The sequence below is a fragment of the Leuciscus leuciscus genome (genome assembly GCF_965113295.1).
Source record: "Leuciscus leuciscus genome assembly, chromosome: 25".
Lineage (NCBI taxonomy): Eukaryota > Metazoa > Chordata > Actinopteri > Cypriniformes > Leuciscidae > Leuciscus > Leuciscus leuciscus.
Window position 1 is genome coordinate 3,230,283 of NC_138724.1, and position 16,418 is coordinate 3,246,700.

Sequence of the window (16,418 nt, forward strand, 5' to 3'; positions counted from 1 at the left end):
TATATAGCGCTTTCACAGACCTATGGCCACCAAAGCGCTTTACATATAGCCTCACATTCACCCATTCACTCACACATTCATACACCGACGGCGGTGTCAGCCATGCAAGGCGCCACCCAGCTCGTCGGGAGCAGCTGGGGTTAGGTGTCTTGCTCATGGACACCTCGACACTTGGTCAGGTGGAACCGGGGATTGAACCACCAACCTTCCGGTTTGTAGACAACCTACATGAACCACTGAGCCACTGCCGCTGTAGATGAATCTAACCCCCCACTTTGGTCAAAAGGTGGCGCTACTGAGCCATTCCAGCACGCCCGTTTCTGAAACTTTGCACATGTCTACTGGCTAATAAATGTGACGTGTCTGTCGAGTTTCATGCAATTTCAAGCATGCTAAGAGTCTCAAAAGCATCAAAAAAGAATATTAAAGTTTGATGCATTGCCATGGCAACAGTATCTAAGATATCAATAATCCTTTCACAGGTCTACATCTGCTGTGTGTCTACAATATACACATAAAGTTTGAAGCAAATCGGGTAAAAATAAGAGAGTGATTTCAAAGCATTTTTAAAGAGACAAACTTCCTGCAGCCAGTTGGTGGCGCTATAACTTTGACTCACAATAGTCACATCCATGTGATCGGCCTCTGACAACGAACACACTGCTGAAGTTTCATCAAGATCAGTTAATGTGTGCAGAAGTTATAACACTTCGTGTTTTTCTTTTCTCGCCAAAAATTTGTTTCCTCGCCACGGCCAAACCGTTCGAGATATCAAAAATCCGTCCGCAATTTAGCATCCTCAATGTCTTGACTTCATGCTGACCGAGTTTGGAGGGGACACGGTGAATTTTCTAGGAGGAGTATTTCACATTCCACAGCAAGTGTTTTCCAAACAACCCATAATAGCCGACTTCCTGTTGGGTTGGCGTAAAACTTAGAGCACGAAAGATGTTCGGTCTGATGAGATCTATATGTGTACCGAGTTTCATGTTAATTCATGCAAGCGTGTTTGATCTATGGACCAAGTTTTCAAACCCCGTTCCAGGGGGCGCTGTCGAGCCCCCCTGCCACGCCCGGCTACCAGCTTCAGCCTGGCCCTGATGGCCGTGGGTTCTGACCTGTGTGCAAAGTTTCAAGAGTTTTCGAGCACGTTTAGGGACCCAAAAGCCCCAGAAACCTTGAAAAACAAATGAAAAAGTAAATCTCACTGAACAGACAAATCACCCCCACCCCTCACACACACAGAGACAGAGAGAGAGAGAGAAAATTCTCCAAAAAATCACATTCAAACAAAAATATCTGACTTCCTGTTGCTTTTAGCTAATGAGTGTAAATTAGAAAGTTGTCCGGCTCGATGAGAACAATATACGTAGCGAGTTTTGTGACTCTTTGTAAAACTAAGCCCCCATTTTTTACTAAAGGTGGCGCTACTGAGCCATTCCACCACGCCCGTTTCTGAAACTTTGCACATGTCTACTGGATAATAAATGTGATGTGTCTGTTGAGTTTCATGCATTTTCAAGTATGTGAAGAGTCTCAAAAGCATCCGAAAAGAATATTAAAGTTTGATGCGTTGCCACGGCAACATTATTAAAGATATCAATAATCCTTTCACAGGTCTACATCTGCCGTGTGTTTACATTATACACATAAAGTTTGAAGCAAATCGGGTAAAAATAAGAGGGTGATTTCAAAGCATTTTGAAAGTGACACACTTCCTGCTGCCAGTTGGTGGCGCTATAACTTTGACTCACAATAGTCACATCCATGTGATCGGCCTCTTACAACGAACACACTGCTGAAGTTTAATCAAGATCAGTTAATGTATGCAGAAGTTATAACACACTTCCTGTTTCCATTATTCGCCATAAATTCGTTTCCTCGCCACGGCCAAACCGTTCGAGATATCAAAAATCCGTCCGCAATTTAGCATCCTCAATGTCTTGACTTCATGCACACCGAGTTTGGAGCCTATTGGATGAATTCCCTAGGAGGAGTACATTAAATTCCACAGCATGCGTTGTCCAAACAACCCATAATAGCCGACTTCCTATTGGGCTGGCGTAAAACTTAGAGCACGAAAGTTGTTCGGCCCGATGAGATCTATATGTGTACCGAGTTTCATATTATTACATGCAAGTGTGTTTGATTTATGGACAAGTGTTCGGATTCCGTTCCAGGGGGCGCTGTTGAGCCCCCCTGCCACGCCCGGGTACCAGCTTCAGCCCGGCCCTAATGGCCCCAGGTTCTGACCTGTGTGCAAAGTTTCATGAGTTTTTGAGCACGTTAAAGGCCCCAAAAGCCCCCGAACCCTTGAACAACAATAATAATAATAATAATAATAATAATTAAAGCTGCAAGCAGCGATGAAAGGGCCCTCGCACCCGTGCCATCGTCACTCGTTGGCTTTAGGAAGACAGAGCATGGTTGGGCAATGTGCATTTAAGGAGGTATACAGTATATAGTAGTTGCTAGCATGTTTAGTATGTTTTTAGCATGCTTAGTACACAATAGGTATGTGGTTAGTACTGCATTACTGTGTTAACCAGTTCAGTTTCTGTTGGCAGTAGGTGGGGTTATATATCTGAATATTGCTTTGTAGATGTGTTCAGTGCAGGACTTTTATCAAGTATGTGAAGTTTGGGGCAGATTGGATATTGTATGTTTGAGTTACAGCAAATTCATATTTAATTGTAGTAATAGTATGGTTTAGTACTTATAGTGTTTACTAGTATGTTTTAGCATGTTTCTAGTATGTTGGTAGGATGTTAAGCACCTACTGGCATTTTTTTTTATATGTTATTAGGAGTCCACAACAGTGTTTAACATGTCACTTCCTGTTGCCAGCAGGTGGCGCATTGACTGTAACTGAATATGAGCATTGTCATGTGTTCAAGACAGAACGCTTATCAAAAGTGTGAAGTTTGGCGCAGATTGGACATTGCCTTCTTGAGTAACAACAACATCCTGTTTCATTATATTAGCATGCTTTAGCACTTAGCTTAGTATTGCTAGCATGTTTTAACATGTTTCTAGCATGTTTAGAAGTCAATGGTATTTTTAACATGTTGCTAGAACGGCATCAACGTGTTAAACATGACACTTCCTGTTACCAGTAGGTGGCACTATTACTATAACTGAATATTCTCATGTAGATGTGTTCAGGCCATGACTCTTATCAAACGTGTGAAGTTTGGGGCAGACTGGACATTCCGTGCCTGTGTTACAGCAAATTCCTATTTAATTGCAGTATTAGCATGCTTTAGCACTAAGCTAAGTGTTTGCTAGCATTTTTTAACATGTTTCTAGTATGTTGTTAGCATGTTTAGCACATGCTGGAACTTTTTTATATGTTATTAGGAGTCCACAACAGTGTTTAACATGTCACTTCCTGTTGCCAGCAGGTGGCGCTATGACTGTAACTGAATATGAGCATGGTCATGTGTTCAGGACAGAACGCTTATCAAAAGAGTGAAGTTTGGCGCAGATTGGACATTGCCTTCTTGAGTAACAACAACATCCTGTTTCATTGAATTAACATGCTTTAGCACTTAGCTAAGTTTTGCTAGCATGTTTTAACATGTTTCTAGCATGTTTAGAAGTCAATGGCATTTTTAACATGTTGCTAGAACGGCATCAACGTGTTAAACATGACACTTCCTGTTACCAGTAGGTGGCGCTATTACTATAACTGAATATTCTCATGTAGATGTGTTCAGGCCATGACTCTTATCAAACGTGTGACGTTTGGGGCAGACTGGACATTCCGTGCCTGTGTTTCAGCAAATTCCTATTTAATTGCAGTATTAGCATGCTTAAGCACTAAGCTAAGTGTTTGCTAGCATGTTTTAACATGTTTCTAGTATGTTGTTAGCATGTTTAGCACATGCTGGAACTTTTTTATATGTTATTAGGAGTCCACAACAGTGTTTAACATGTCACTTCCTGTTGCCAGCAGGTGGCGCTATGACTGTAACTGAATATGAGCATGGTCATGTGTCCAGGACAGAACGCTTATCAAAAGTGTGAAGTTTGGCGCAGATTGGACATTGCCTTCTTGAGTAACAACAACATCCTGTTTCATTGAATTAGCATGCTTTAGCACTTAGCTAAGTATTGCTAGCATGTTTTAACATGTTTCTAGCATGTTTAGAAGTCAATGGCATTTTTAACATGTTGCTAGAATGGCATCAACGTGTTAAACATGACACTTCCTGTTACCAGTAGGTGGCGCTATTACTATAACTGAATATTCTCATGTAGATGTGTTCAGGACAGAACGATTATCAAAAGTGTGAAGTTTGGGGCAGATTGGACATTCCATGCCTGAGTTACAGCAAATTCCTATTTAATTGCAAAAATAGCATGCTTTAGCACTTAGCTAAGAGTTTGCTAGCATGTTTTAGCATGCTTCTAGTATGTTGTTAGCATGTTTAGCACTTGCTGGCACTTTTTTATATGTTATTAGGAGTCCATAACAGTGTTAAACATGTCACTTCCTGTTGCCAGCAGGTGGCGCTATGACTATAACTGAATATGAGCATGGTCATGTGTTCAGGACAGAACGCTTATCAAACGTGTGAAGTTCGGGGCAGATTGGACATTCCATGCCTGAGTTACAGCAACTTCCTGTTTCATGGCGAAACATCGAAATTTGTCAGGCCGCCGAGGACCCGCCCTTCGACGAAAACTCAAGATCTTCGCAATTTAACGTCGCAAAGGCCTTAAGATTACACTCACCAAATTTGAAGATGATCAGATTAAAACTGTAGGAGGAGTTCGTTAAAGTACGAGGCATGAAAATGGCAAAAACTGCACAAAAATCTGAGAGGAAGTTCAAAATGGCTGACTTCCTGTTGTGTTTAGGGCTATGCTCCAAGAGACTTTTTTGTAGGTATTAGGTGATTACATGTATGTACCGAATTTCGTGCACGTACGTGGAACGTTGCGGGAGGCGCACTCCGTTGAACTTTTATAGGTGGCGCTATCGAGCCATTTTGCCCCGTCCAATTCTGAAACCTATATCAGATGTAAATTTTCGCCAGTTCTGACGCGTGTGCAAAGTTTTGTGAGTTTTCGAGCATGTTTAGGCCCTCAAAAATGCAATTAAATGCGGAGAAGAATAATAATAATAAACAGAGCAATTCCAAGAGGGTCCTCACACCATCGGTGCTCGGGCCCTAATAATAATCCTAACGAAAACAATAGGGCCTTCGCCCCTTCAGGGCTTGGGCCCTAATAATAAATAATCCTACCGAAAACAATAGGGCCTTCGCCCTTTCAGGGCTTGGGCCCTAATAATAATAATAATAATAATAATAATAATCCTAACGAAAACAATAGGGCCTTCGCCCCTTCAGGGCTTGGGCCCTAATAAATAATCCTACCGAAAACAATAGGGCCTTCGCCCTTTCAGGGCTTGGGCCCTAATAATAATAATAAATAATCCTACAGGAAACAATAGGGCCTTCGCCCTTTCAGGGCTTGGGCCCTAATAAACGGAGCAAAAACAATAGGGTCCTCTCACCATCGGTGCTCGGGCCCTAATAATAATAAACAGAGCAATTCCAAGAGGGTCCTCACACCATCGGTGCTCGGGCCCTAATAATGACTGAATCAATAATATGTATGATTCTGTCAATAGACTCTTCAGAAATGTGTGTATAATAGCTTGGCATTTCTCAACATGAGGAAGTTGTTTGATAATGTGTTTGTGACTGATCTACAGTCTTCAGGATAATGATTTAAATAGAGAGAGTCACTTTGCATTGTCAGCACATGCTTCAGTGCTCTGAGAGTGTTTATAGTGCTGTGAGTTTAACACTTCATGACTGAGAGCAGAACACAATCTTCATCATCACACAAGACTAAACTACAGCAATGAACACAATCAACATCTTCATCTGGACCATTGCACTGTTTATTCAAGGTTTGTGTAATACAGCTTTTACAATGATTATTAATTCTCCTAAAATGTGAAGTATATATATTTATCATATACTGTATATCATCATATATAAATTTTTCATGTTTGTTTGCGTTTTCTTTCAGAGTGTAGAGGACAGATCACTGTAACTCAGAGTCCATCAATACCAGCAGTTCAACCAGGAGAAGAAGTCAGAATAAACTGTAAAACCAGCAGTGATGTTGCCTGCTGTTGTGGAGGGACTGGATGTATTGCCTGGTATCTACAAAAACCCAGAGAAGCTCCTAAACTCCTGATTTATGGAGTGAATCAACTACAGTCAGGAACTCCATCTAGATTCAGAGGCAGTGGATCTGGCAGTGATTTTACTCTGACCATCAGTGGAGTCCAGACTGAAGATACAGGAGATTATTACTGTCTGAGTTTACACTATCCAAACAGTAAATGGGTGTTCACACAGTGATAAAGAGTCGTACAAAAACCTCTGTCAGTCAGACGTCACAGTGACTGCACTGATACAGCTGAGAGAAACTGCAGCTGCTGATGGAGGATCACAAACTACACAATATCAATGTTTAGTTCAAAGTTTCTAAAAACTTTAAAAATAAAGATAAATATATCAGTAGTTATATATTTGACATGAAATAAGAGTTAGAGCTGATATTGATTATGGCACTGGGATGTTTTATTGTCAGTGTTTCAGATCACAGTATGAGAGCGATGCGGAGTGAAGCAGAAACACCAGCTGTTTTTAATGTGTTTTCTCTCACTCCAGGACTGATCTCAGTCAGTGATCTTCACTATTTTTTCATGAGAGCCGCACTGATAGGAGATATTCAATACGAGAGCCACTTTTACCACAAGGTATCAAAAGTCTGTTTCAATTGGACTGAATTCATTCCAATTGATGAATCTGAATGTAGTGTTTACATGAACACTAAACATGTGATCGGGTTAATGTGTGCATTTATTTGTCACAAGCTTCAAATCGTAATATATTTATTGACATGCGCACACGAATATACAGAGTTTCACGATGTTTGTGCATGATAACATTCTCCTACATTGGTTCTATTATTCTGTTTTAAACAGCAGACTTAATATTTAGTATATGAACCGTTGTTCTGTGCTCTTATATTTATCACACAGTTATTTCACACAGTAGTCTGTGTATGAGAGTCTGAAACGAGGACTGGTGGGACGCTGTCCAGGTGAAAAAGATGTAGTATTAAATGTATTAAAAATATGCTTGAAATTAAAATAGTATGTTTATAATACATTTGTATTCCCAACATGCTTATTTGAAGTGCATTAAAATATATATTGAATTGATTTTTAATATATTTCTAAAAAGTACACTACAAGTACATTGGTAATAAATATGCTCAGTTACACTTTTAAGAAATATGCTAAACACAAGCATACTTTTAGTAAAGTTTTAGATATTTATGTATTTATCATTTTAATAATTTGAAAACACGTTTTACATTTACAGTGTACCAACTTACAATGTATTAGCCTATAGACATTTGTCAACTATTATTAAGCATTGCAATAAGCATACTTTAAATTAATATGATGTTCACTTTTACTTTTCTGTACTTGTAAAAGGCTATCTAAAAGGCTGTTGTCCATTATACGTTTGTACTACTGAAATTCCCACAAGGATTTCAACATCATATTATTTGAAATGCATCATTAATACATTCTCCAAAGATGCTTAAAAAAGTTTTTAATTGTTTAAATTCAAACAACACGTGTAACACACGACTAAAGCTGATTGGTTCCAGAGCCGTTGAAGGGCTGTGATTGGTTGTTATGATAATGAGCTCGCACCTCAGAGCTTCTGTTGATCAGATGTGCTGTGTGTGCGTCATCTCTGCGTATGTTTCTGGAGTGTGATTAGATTTAGAAGTAAACATTTAAACCGTTAGATTATATAGAGGATCGTGTCTCTTTAGAGCAGTGGTTTTCAAACTGTGGGTCGCGACCCACTTGTGGGTCACACAGTGAGAAAAGGTGGGTCGCACAAAGTCACTTAGCTGCAGCTAAATTTAAGTTACGATGAGTGAAACAAAACCAGTCCGATTAATGACCAAATGACTCTTAAGCACTAGCGGCGCCAGGATTTTGATTGTAGGTAGGCCTCCAGAAAGCTGGATGGGCCAGTTAAATGAGCCCAAAAAAAAAAAAAAAAAAAAAATCATCTCCGTTTCAGCGCTTTTCTGGGCACTGAGGACAGCGACTCAGTAGCCTACCTGACATAGGTTTAAAAACAAACTTAAACAGGATTTTTTTTTTTTGTGCTTTTTTTAATACAATTACAATTCCATTTAATTTATTGTTTTAATAAAATTATAGGCCAATTATTTTTAGTTTATTAACAGCAACAACAGCTACAGCTGTAAAGATTAAGTTGACCGTTGACGATCGCCATCTCCGTAGTGAACGCGCCTAGAGAGAAATGCACATCATGGATTACATAATCAGAGAGTAGCCTTTTTCTTTTCGTTTTCGTATGTCTGTGAGTAAGGCATACGCTGAGTTCTCTTACGAGAGGTCTCTCGTACTGCGTAAGATATCTTACGCTAGGGGAAAATCCTTTTCCGCGAGATATTGAAGCCAAAAATTATCCTTAATTTTGTAATAATGCAAAACGCGTTGCAGCAGCAATGCAGACATAGGCGAGACAGCTCGCGCGCCTATTGGCTGCTCTGCGGCAACTGCAGCAGCCTATCGAGCGAGGCCTGGCGTGACGTCAGACCCAATCAGGGCACTTCGCGCCCGCTGCGTCACGTCCCGCCGAAATGGGCGTGGTCTAGGCCTATAAATATCGCTCGCAGGCAGCTATTATCTGATTTTTCATCCTTCAAGCGAAGCACACGCATCGCTGGAGCTGGATAAGAAGTCGCGCCGTCTGAAAGAGAGCACCTTCAGCGGGACGAGTCACTGAAGTCGCTGGCCGCGCCGCCTTCCTTGCCTTCCTGCTGCGCTTTCCGGCATTATATCCTTTCTCTGCTACTGTGTTTATGTATGTGTGTGTGCTCGCCGCCGCGACACACACTCCCATTGCACTAAAAGAGCTGGGCGTCTTTTTCAAGACGCCCCTTTTCCTGATCACGCAGCTCTCGCACTCGCTGACGGCGACTGCCCTCACTGCGAGTTAGGTACTGCCTATGGTGACTCTGAGGACTCACCTGGCATCCTTCTCCGCCCCCCCCCCCCCCCCCCCCCCCCCCCCCCCCCCCCCAACCCGCAAAGCTTGCCGGTTCGCCCGCTTGCCTTGCCTGCTTGGGGGACGATACCTGTTCTCCCTCTGTTCGAGCCGCGCACACCGCGCCGCTCACAGAGGATGTCAGGAGCGGGCGGTCACGGGGCTAGCTTTCTCTCTCCCTCTGTTCAAGCCGCGCAAACTGCGCCGCTCACAAGGGAGGCTGGAAGCGGACGGTCGGGGTTAGTTTTTCTTTACGTTATAAGAAAGCTACCCTGCCTTCTGCGCCCCATTCATGCGTCACTCACCGGCGAAAGGAGAAAGATGTGTTTTTTAGTCCCTCCGAGGATGGACTGACCTTCAATTTCTCATACATATTCCCAGTTCCCTGATCATGCGACTGGAAATATCAATATTGCAGCAGGCGAGCCTGTTTTAATACAAGCGCGCCTGCAAGCATACGCCGAAGAAAGCATGTGACGCTCTTATATGCTCGTGCATCCGAAAACCTTTGCGTTCCCCCCTGTGGCTCAGTGGCGGAATCATTGGTTTTTCTCACGAGAGACCGGAGTTCGAATCCCGGTCTAGCGGCAGTTAAAATTATGCCGCCAATGCTTCGCTCTGTCAGTTCCCTGAAAAGCGACTGCAGACGTGCATTTTGCAGCCAACGAGCGCGTTGCACAACCCGCTCGCCTGCACCCAAACACCGTTTCTATGGTTTCCGTGCGTCACTGGCGAAAGGAGAAAAGAGCGTTTTCTGGTCCCCCCGCGGACGGACCGACCTCCTCTTTCTCGTACATTTCTCATTCCCCTCTGAGGTTCGGGCGACTGGAAATGTCTGTATTGCAGTGAGCAAGCCTGTTGTAATACACGCATGCCTGCAAACAAACGCCAGCACGTTGACGCTCTCTTATAATACTCGCGCTAACTGAGTTACAATGTGTCTCCCCCTGTGGCCCAGTGGCAGACTCTCAGGTTTTTGCACGCGAGAGACCCGCGTTCGATCCCCGGGTCTACCGGCAGATAAAATTATGCCGTCAATGCTCGCTCTGTCAGTTCCCTGAAAAGGCGACTGCAGATGTGTATTTTGCAGCCAACGAGCGCGTTGTACAACCCGCTCGCCTGCACCCAAACACCGTTTCTATGGTGTTCCGTGCGTCACTGGCGTAAGGAAAAAAGGGAGTTTTTCTGGTCCCGCTGCGGACGGACCAACCTCCTTTTTCCTATACATTTCCCATTCCCCTCTGGAATTCAGGCGACTGGAAATGTCAATATTGCAGTGAACAAGCCTGTTGTAACGCACGCAGGCCTGCAATAAACGCCAGCATGTTGACGCTCTCTGTTTCTATGGCAACTTCTCGCTCGTTCAGTTCCAGTAAATGTGACTGTTCCAGTGTATCCTGCAGTAAACAAGTCGGTTCTGTCACCCGCTTGCCTGCACACAAACGCCGTTTTTACGGCTACCCAGATAAATCCCATAAGTGTGAATTTTTTCTGGTGTCCCGGCCACGGCCGATGGTGCTATATGTGTAAGAAGAATGTCCACTGCCCAGTGCCCATCTCTACACACAAGCACAGCCCGTCACACAGGGCTCGCGCACATGAATCGGCTCAGACCGATTGCGCTTCAAACATGGTGAATGTGCCCACTAACACCACGTTATGCATGTCTCACGGTTTCTGTAAAAACGAAACCAACGTGCACTCGCTTCACGCAAGCGAACGATGCTTTCGGTGTGATAAATGTGCCCGCTGTCCCGCGCCCACATCCACACATAGACATGACAGTTCCCACGGGAACCGCCCAGCCCTCCCCCTCGCGGTTAACCACCGCAGAGGAGTCGAGCGCGGGCAATCTGCCCGCTGTCATCAGCGCGCCCCATGCCTCAAATGTCACGAGCGCCACGCTTGTGTTACAGCACACCGAAGCTTCTCCATCGCTGAGCGAGCGGAGCGCGCTTCGTATTCGACCCCTAGCTATCCATGCAGACGCATGGGCAAAGCTACCCGGGGTTTCGAAGTGGGTGCTGAACATTATAGAAAGAGGCTATTCGCTGCAGTTTCGCCGACGCCCTCGCCGCTATGTGGCGCGCGTCGAGACCACGGTAAAAACAGAAGTAGCACATCTACTTCGAGCCGAAGTGACGAAACTATTGAGCAAAGGGGCCATAGAACCTCTCTCTCAAGATCAGAGCGAGGGAGGGCTATACAGCAGATACTTCCTGGTACCGAAAAAAGACGGGGGTCTCAGACCCATACTAGATCTAAGGCAACTGAACAAAGTGCTTGTGAAGCGACAGTTCAGGATGCTCACGACCAGGCAAATCCTTGTGCAGATTCGCCAAGGAGATTGGTTTGTGTCAATAGATCTGAAAGACGCGTATTTTCAAATACAGATAGCGTCACGTCACAGGCGATATTTGAGATTCGCCTTCGAGGGCCAGGCATATCAGTACACAGTCCTGCCGTTCGGTTTGTCCCTAGCACCCCGTACATTTACGAAGTGCATGGATGCGGCGCTCGCACCCCTCAGAATGAGAGGCATGCGAGTGCTGAACTATTTGGACGATTGGCTGATTCTAGCGCAATAGAACACACAACCATTTTACTCGATCACCTCGAGGATTTGGGTCTGAGTGTCAATTGGGCGAAGAGCTCCCTGTCACCCAGTCAGAAAATATCTTTCCTGGGCACAGAACTGGACTCACTATCCATGATAGCGCGACTATCACAACAGCGCGCGGTAGACATTCGACGCACAGCGAACTCTTTTCGCTGCGGCGCGTCTGTCCCGCTCAAGAGATTTCAGAAGATGCTAGGTCTCATGGCCTCAGCATCGTCAGTGCTCCAGCTGGGTCTGCTCCGCATGCGCCCGCTGCAGTTTTGGCTGAAAGCGCGAGTCCCACGCGAAGCGTGGGCACCCGGTTTGCTTCGCCTCAGGGTCAATCAGAAATGCGTTACAGCTCTGAAACCCTGGAAAGCGAACGACTGGTACCAATCTGGTGTAAGCCTGGGGACTTCCTCGAGGGTGAAAGTGGTGTCCACGGACGCGTCCACCTCGGGATGGGGAGCGCTGCTCGAGGGCAGACCGTTCTTCGGCCAGTGGTCAGAACGGGAGAAGCTCCTGCACATAAACTGCCTCGAAATGCTGGCAGTAGACAACGCGCTGACGCGTTTTTGTCCCCAAATAAAAGGTCACCACGTCTTGGTCCGTTCGGACAACATGTCTGTGGTGTCCTACATAAATCGCCAGGGCGGCATCAGATCCGAGAAACTGTACAGGCTGGCAGAACGCCTCCTGGTATGGGCTCAGTGCAACCTGCGCTCGCTCAGAGCAGCGCACGTGCCAGGGATCATGAATATAGGACCAGACAGACTGTCCAGGAACAATGTTCCGGCAGGCGAATGGTCTCTACACCCACAGACAGTCCAACTGCTGTGGAAGAAATTCGGCAGAGCGGAAATGGACCTGTTTGCGTCTCAAGAAAACGCTCACTGTCAAGAATTTTTCTCCAAGAGCAGGAGCGCGCTGGCCCATGTGTGGCCCCGCCGCCCGCTCTATGCTTTTCCCCCCGTCTCTCTCCTGCCTCAGGTGATAGAACGGATCAGGGAAGAAGGATGCTCAGTACTGCTGGTAGCACCGTTCTGGAAAAACCAACCTTGGTTCCCAGCCGTGATGCAGTTAGCAAGTACTGCCCCGTGGCCAGTACCAGTGAGGAGAGATCTCCTCTCACAGGCCCGCGGCTCGATCTGGCATCCTCACCCGGAACTATGGTCCCTTCATGTCTGGGCCATCAACGGGTACATGTTGGACTCCCTAAAGGAGTATTAAACACGATCACGCAGGCTAGAGCTCCGTCTACAAGACGACTCTATTCTTCGAAATGGTCAGTGTTTTCGGGCTGGTGCACAGCCCGTGGTGTGTCACCCACAAACTGTGATGTGACGGAGGTGCTTTCCTTCCTACAAGAGCTGTTGGATGGGGGCAGGGCCCCCTCCACGCTCAAAGTTTATGTGGCGGCTATAGCAGCGTTCTCAGAAACAACGCTTGGTCAGTCAATAGGAAGGAACGATTTAGTCATCCGCTTCCTTAGAGGAGCTAAGAGACTGAATCCTCCCAGACCTCCCTCAGTCCCCGTATGGGACCTTTCTACGGTTCTGGAAGCCATGAAAGGTGCGCCATTTGAGCCTTTACAGTCAATCGATTTGAAACACCTGTTTTTCAAAACGGTGTTTTTGCTGGCTCTCGCTTCAGTGAAGCGCATAGGGGATCTGCACGCGCTCTCTGTGAGCGCGGCGTGCATGGAGTTTGGGCCCAATGACTCAAAAGTTATACTCAAACCTAAGCACGGTTATGTTCCAAAATCCCTCAACACACCGTTTAGGGCGCAGATTATCTCTCTGTCAGCCCTACCGGTCCCTGATGAGGAAAGAGACGCGAGCCTCCTTTGCCCAGTCAGGGCATTACGAGCTTATGTGTCTCGCTCGTCTGTTTTCAGACAGACGGAACAGCTCTTTGTTTCGTTTAGCGGACGTTCTAAGGGACTAGCCGCGTCGAAACAGAGCCTATCCAGATGGATAGTTGATGCTATAGCGCTGGCATACGCCTCCAAGGGCATGCAGTGCCCTTTGGGTGTCAGAGCGCATTCCACGAGAGGCATGGCCTCTTCGTGGGCCTGGTCAAGTGGGATTGCCTTGCAAGATATTTGTATGGCGGCAGGCTGGGCCTCCCCGTCTACATTTATAAGGTTTTATAACCTAGAGGTTCCCGCCCTGCAGGCCAGGCTGCTGTCGGTCTAAACTACCAGTATTATCTGACCTGATGCGTTCAGCTCAGAATGCTGCGTTTACTGAGCACAGCTCAATTTTCGACAGTTTAAAGCTGGGCAAACTGTGTAAGACCCAAATTTTTTCCCATCAGTTCAGGCCGTACCCCGCCCTGTCTGTATGATGAAATTTGCGTCCCTTCGACGCTACTTTATGTGGAAAAGTGAGGCTGCACCCCTCCTTCTTCCCGGACTCTCTGTGAGTTCACTGAGTGATTGTGCACTATATGTACCCCGGGCTTTCGCCCTTGGGTCTTTGGTGTCAGATCTCAGCATGCACGGCGTTTTACATTGGGTCCCTTAGCGTAAGATATCTTACGCAGTACGAGAGACCTCTCGTAAGAGAACGTACTCGGTTACTAACGTAACCTCGGTTCTCTCTAGAAGAGGGAACGAGTACTGCGTATCTTGCCGTGCATGCACACGCTCTGGTTGCTTCGATGATGAAAAACCAGATAATAGCTGCCTGCGAGCGATATTTATAGGCCTAGACCACGCCCATTTCGGCGGGACGTGACGCAGCGGGCGCGAAGTGCCCTGATTGGGTCTGACGTCACGCCAGGCCTCGCTCGATAGGCTGCTGCAGTTGCCGCAGAGCAGCCAATAGGCGCGCGAGCTGTCTCGCCTATGTCTGCATTGCTGCTGCAACGCGTTTTGCATTATTACAAAATTAAGGATAATTTTTGGCTTCAATATCTCGCGGAAAAGGATTTTCCCCTAGCGTAAGATATCTTACGCAGTACTCGTTCCCTCTTCTAGAGAGAACCGAGGTTACGTTAGTAACCGAGTACGTTCTTCAGGAGATGTGACATAATTCATTAGTTATTGATTTACTAACTAATACTTAACACAATCATAAAATTATATTACATACAGATTAGTTAACACATCTTCCTTAGTAGTTAACAGCAGTGAAGAAGTAGTTAATGAAGAATTACCCATTAGTTCTTCAGTAATTCCTTATTAGTTATGCAGTAAGAAACAGTATTCTGAAGTGTTACCACATTTTCTACACATTTTAGTCCAGTTTAGTAAGAGATATTAGATTGTATGTTCCATGTTTACTTACATAATAATTAATTCATATCATATTGAATAAAGTGTGTGAAAGGTTTGATATTGTGTAGTTTGTGATCCTCCATCAGCAGCTGCAGTTTCTCTTAGCTGTATCAGTGCAGTCACTGTGACGTCTGACTGACAGAGGTTTTTGTACGACTCTTTATCACTGTGTGAACACACGTTTACTGTTGATCCAGTGATAACTCTGACAGTAATAATCTCTTGTATCTTCAGTCTGGACTCCACTGATGGTCAGAGTAAAATCACTGCCATAGTTAGATCCACTGCCACTGAATCTAGATGGAGTTCCAGTATAAAGGCTTCTTATGTAATAAATCAGGAGTTTAGGAGCTTCTCCAGGTTTCTGCTGATACCAGTACACACAGTCACTACAGCCAGAAATCGGCTGACTGGTTTTACAGCTGATCGTAACAGTTTCTCCTTGTTTGACGGGTTTTATTGCTGGATTCTGAGTCACTGTCACTTGTCCCCATTTTAGTCATTAATATGATTGTAAATGAGATGTGATTGTTTATTTTGCTAAATTTTTATACAAGATATTTACCCTGAATGCAGAGAGTCAGAGTCCAGATGAAGATGTTGATTGTGTTCATTGCTGTAGTTTAGTCTTGTGTGATGATGAAGATTGTGTTCTGCTCTCAGTCATGAAGTGTTAAACTCACAGCACTATAAACACTCTCAGAGCACTGAAGCATGTGCTGACAATGCAAAGAAGTGGGCAGGATTTACAACAGCTTGTGCTGATAACAAACTCATAAACTCTACATAGAAGATGTTACTTTCAGAATAATGTTATTGAACCATTTAGTGATTAATTGTGAAAATATTTTATGTTTGGCTGATAAGACACTAGGGTTCTTTATATTGACGTCTTTCAGTGTGGATGAAACATTTTCAGTTTTCAGAGCCGCTGTAGAAATAATCTATTCACTGTCTTGCAGTTTCATTTACATCAAATTAATGTTTCTGATAATATGCTACCAAAATAAAGTGAGCAGAATTCAGTCATGTGATCTCAACATGATGGACACCATAAAGAGGGACCAATGAAGATATGTTCTAGGCCACTGAAATGACTGGAGAATCATGAATGTACATCATTTTAAACATAGTGTCAAATGCCATAATTATTTATTTATGTGCTGCACCTTTATAAGCATGTTAACAATGAGAAATCAATAACTAAATAAATCAGTTTTACTATATTTAGAGTAAATCAGAAAACAAAGTAAAAAAAAGTATATTATGGTCTTTGGAATCAATGTTGACATGTTGCTCTCTGGGAAATATTATCATGACTTTTTTCCCACATTTTCCACATGCATGAAGTTCATCAGGACTCATAATCAGGTCATTATATATTAAACAATGTGCA

General features: G+C 44.6%; 1 gene segment (V, D, J or C); it reads left to right on the plus strand.

Moving 5' to 3' along the window:
* LOC309490516 (Ig kappa chain V-III region MOPC 63-like) overlaps positions 1-16,418 on the plus strand; it is a 225,856-nt gene that overhangs the window by 207,378 nt on the left and 2,060 nt on the right.